We start from the raw sequence: 5041 nt of genomic DNA on the forward strand, positions 1-5041 counted from the left end.
AAGCAAAATTTAAATTTGGCGGGGCATGTACTGGGGATTGAACTCAGGGACACTGGGCCACTGAGCCACGTCCCCAGCCCTATTTTGTGTCTTATTTAGAGACAGGGTCTCACTGAGTTGCTTAGGGCCTCACTTTCGCTGAATCTGGCTTTGAATTCATGATCCTCCTGCCTTAGCCTCCCGAGTGGCTGGGATTGTTTTTTGAGAGTTGCCAGTCTCCTGGGTGAGGGGGCATCTTCCTGTGGTTTCCTTCTTCTCCTTTCTTCTTTCCTCTTCCTTTTCCTTTTCCCCTTCCTTCCTTCCTCCCTTTCTTCCTTTTCTTCAGGGGATTGAGCCTGGTGGCACTTTACCACTGAGCCACATCCCCAGACCCTTTTATTTTTTATTTTGAGGCGGGGTCTTGCTAAGTTGCTGAGGCTGGCCTTGAACTTGCGATCCTCTCATACACACCCAATTAGAGACACTTACAAGAGAAGCTTTTTTTTTTTTTTTTTTGGTGGGGAGGGGAGTGGTTCTGGGGATGGCTCTCAGGGCCTCGTCCCTGCCAGGCAGACACTTCACCACTGAACCCCATCCCCAGCCGGGAGACACAGCTCATGTGATGTGCATGTCAATAATCCCAACTACCTACTGGGCTTCAGGCAGTAGAAGTCATACCTCTTAGAGAACCCAGCAGCAGGAGGTGTAAATGTGGGTGCATGGCAAGGCCAGCCTGATGTCCATCACGGACTGCATCAACTCCAGCTGACGCTGGGCAGGTTTCTCGGGGTTGACTTCACCCTGGTAAACTGGGCAGATGGAAACAGCACTAGCAGCAGGAAACGGCAGGCTCTCTGGGCAGACTTGGAGATGGGTTTCCCACAGATGCTGAAGGTTCTGAGCCAGGTGCAGCGGTCCCAGGTTGGCGGATGGCGTTAGCTGTCCTGATCCCACGCATCTGAAAGACCAGGGTCTCAAGGGAGCCTGCTACTTTCATAGCAGGACTCTGAGGTGCTCAGGACTCATCTCTTTCATCGAGAATTCCTTTGGTACCAGCTGCTTTAGCTGATTGTTCTTCAGACCCTGGGACAGATACTTTATGTTTGATTCCTTGATCTCAGTGAGAGTCTTCAAGGGGGTCTGGGTCCTCCAAAAAAAAAAAAAAGAAAGAAAAAAAATTAATGAATGTCTGAAAAAAAGGATGCCGGTGGAGTTTGGGGCAATATACTCTCATATATTGCCAATGTAAGTGTAAATTTGGGCTGTCTTTATGGAGGATAATTAGGCAAAATCTGTTAAAATTACAAATACACATCACCACCTCCAGCAATGCTGGCAACCTGAGCTGGGCTCACAAGAGCTGGCTGCACCAATAACTTAAGAAAAACGGCGAAAGCAGCCTGTAACCCTCAGACATACCTTTTGCTTGCAGGAATCAGGGACGGCTCTCAGCCTTAAGGGTCCTTTGGAAAAAGAGAGCTTGCACCTGGATCCTTGTTTTTTTTCTTTTTTGAATATTTATTTTTTAGTTGTAGTTGAACACAATATCTTTATTTTATTTATTGTTATGTGGCGCTGAGGATCGAACCCAGGGCCTTGCACATGCTAGGCAAGCGCTCTACTGCTGAGGCACAATCCCAGCCCCACCCACACCCCCACCTCAATTCTTTATTTTTATTGAAAAGGACACGTATGTCACACAGCCCAGTCAGAGCAAACGTCAGTCCAGTCCCCTCCTGCACTCAAATGCTCGCAGCTCACACACACAGCCTATGTCTGGCCCATGACAACACATAACTCTTTGACTCAATTCCACATTTAGGAACTGCTCTCACAGTTCCACATACACGCATGTGGAATATTTCCGTAAAAGGTTATTGTAAGAATCTTATAATAGATGGATCAGAGGCCTACATAACAACTATTGTATATGACCCAGTGACTACCAATAGTAGACAAGTTAAATTATAGTGAATGTATACAACAGAGAGACAGCAATACCAAATGAGGAAACCCATCGCTGTCAATGGATCTAATGTAAACTCCAATAGCATGGGGTTTTTTATTTTGTTTTACAGAAACAGAAAACCCATTGTAAAATGCATATGGAAACCTAAAGAATTCTGCACAGTCAGAAACAGTCTTGGAAAAGAGAGAAAAGTTGGAGAGCTCACATTTCTTGATTTCAAAACTTATTACAAAGTTACAGTAATCAAAACAGTGTGGCACAGACATACAGACAGACCTGTATTGCCACAGTGGAAGCCCAGAAACACACCCTTGCCTGTGTGATCAAACAAGTTTTGACAAGAGTGCCCAGACCATTCAATGGGGGGAAGAGTCTTTTAAGCAAATGGTGCTTGGAAAGCTAGATGTACAAACAGAAGAATGACATCAGACCCTTCCCTCACACCATAGAGATGAATTAACTCAAGATGGATCAGAGGCCTGCATGTGTGATAGTTTGGTGATGCTTTCTTGAATGTAACACCAAAGGCAGAGGCAATGAAAGAAAAAAATAAACCAACTGGATTTCAGGAAAACCGAAACTCAAATACAGTAAAAAGGCAACCCACAAAATAGAAGAAAACATTTCCAAATGGTATAATCAGGGCGGGGACAGTGGCTCATGCCCGTAATCCCAGCAGCTCTTGAGACTGAGGCAGGAGGATCGTGGGTTCAAAGCAAAAGAGAGGCATTAAACAACTCAGTGAGGACCCTTTCTGTAAATAAAATATAAAATAGAGATGAGGTTGTGGCTCAGTGGTCGAGTAGTGAGTTCAGTCCCCAGTACCCAAAGGAAAAAAAAAAAAGAGGTTAATATTCAGAATATGTACAGAACTCCTAATATTTCAACAACAACAAAAAAGCTAAATTTAAAACTCAGCAAAGAAAGGCTGGGGATATGGTCCTGTTGGGAGAGTGCTTGCCTCTCCCAACATAATTAGGCATAATGCATAAGGCCGTGGGCTCAATCCCTGGTAACACATACACACACACACACACACACATATACTCACACACAAAATGGGCAAAGATCTTAAATAGACATTTTCTCCAAAGATCTACAAATGGCCAAAACAGCAATATGAAGATGCTTAATATCCCTAATCATTAGTTGAATGAAATCCAAACTACAATGAGATGCCTCATACCTATTACTATGGCTACTGTCAAAAAGCCAGAAAATTACACACAAGAGCAAGGACGTGAACCATCAGAACCCACTTCATTGATAGTACAAAGGCACAGCCACTAAGGAAAACAGTGTGACGTAAAATTAAAAACAGAGTTACTACACAATCCTGCAGTTCCACTTCTTGGTGTATATCCCCAAATTGAAAGCAGGTGTGTTAGCTTTCCATCACAATTTTAAAAAACACACAAGAAAACTTGAGATGATTAACTTATAAAGAGATCAAGTTCATTTTGCTATTGGTTTTAGAAATTCCAGCCCAGGACCGACTGTCCCCATTGGCTTTGCGGACATCACAATGGGAGCACACGGTGAAGTGAGTCTGCTCACACCATAAGCCAAGGAGCAAGGAGGGTGAGGAGGGGCAGGGTCCCGCAGTCCCTTTCAAGGGCACACCCTCAGTGACCTGTCTTTCTTTTACTAGGTCCTACCTCCAACAGTGCCACCTGGGGACACGCCTGTGTCACACAGGCCTTTGGAGGATATTAAAGATCCAAAGCAGAGAGCAGTGCCCCAGAGAGGTGTCTGTACATCCACGGGCACGGCCACCCTGGCCACAACCGCCATCATGTGAGAGCATCCCAAGCGTCCACGGTGGCTGAACAGATGAGGAGATGTGTTGTGTGAGCAGACCTCACTCGGCCCTCGGGGGAAGGGGGTTTAGCAATGTGCTGCGCAGACACTGAGGGTGTTAGGTTGAGTGGAATGAGCTGGTCACAGAAAAGGGACAAGCTCTGCTTCCACTCAAATGGAGTCCGTGGAGGGATCCAGTGACACAGAGAGAAGGAGGGTTATCAGGGACTGGGGGAGGGGAGAATGGGGGCTCATTATTTAATGGGTGCAGAGTTTCAGTTTTGAGGAAACGAGTCCTGGAGCTGGATCCTGACCCTGGCTGCACATTACACAAGAACGGAACCCTGTTGGGTTGCACACTATGCAGGGACAAACTCAGAGAAAAATACCTGCAGGACTTTGGGTTGTCCCCATTGTCCTGCAAGGCAGGTCCGGGTCTTCTTGCCCCATGATCGCTCTGCTGAACGCCTCCCAGCAGCCTGGGCCAACCACCAGATTACCGGCTGCAGATCCAGAGAGGCCACGACAGAGGCAACAGGTCTCCAAAGATCCTCCCGTTTGCCATCTCACCGCTCCAGAGGGACGTGCTTAGTTTGGATTTCACTACAAGCTCTCGCTTGTCCACCTTCACAGTCTGTCACAAAACCTGGTTTTGCTCAATCTCCAACTCTCCTTTGTGACTTTCATTTTCCAAGCAACTCCAACCGAGTAAAGGCCGATTTGTTTGGTAAACGTGCCATAACACACATCAGAGCTCTCCTCCTCTGCCTGAACCATGTTCCGTCAGTCCTTAGGGGGGGATGGGGGGGCAGCAGAATACAATAGACACTAGTATGGCTGTATGAATAAACGTGGCTGTGTAACCAATGTGACCCTGCACTCTGTACATGTGGAAAAATAAGAATTCATACCCCATTTGAATCAAATGTATGATACGTCAAGATCATTGTATTGTCATGAGCAACCAATAAAAAAAAAGATAAAGAAAAAAGATGAGACGCATGATGGTGTTTATATCACAACTATGTTGAAAATAAAAGATAGGGAGAGCTGGGCGCTATGGTCCTCGCCTGAATATTCCAGCTACTCAGGAGGCCAAAGCTGGAGGATTGCGAGTTCAAAGCCAGCCTGGGCCACTTGGTGAGATCCTGTCTCAAAAATAAAATAGAAAGGGCTGGGGATGTGGCTCAGTGTGGGGAGTTGGCCTAGCATGTGTAGGGTCTTTGGTTGAATCCCTGTACTGCAAATTAACACACACACACACACACAAAAAAAAAAAAAAAAAAAAAAAAA

The sequence above is a fragment of the Marmota marmota genome, unplaced genomic scaffold (genome assembly GCF_001458135.2).
Source record: "Marmota marmota marmota unplaced genomic scaffold, marMar, whole genome shotgun sequence".
Lineage (NCBI taxonomy): Eukaryota > Metazoa > Chordata > Mammalia > Rodentia > Sciuridae > Marmota > Marmota marmota.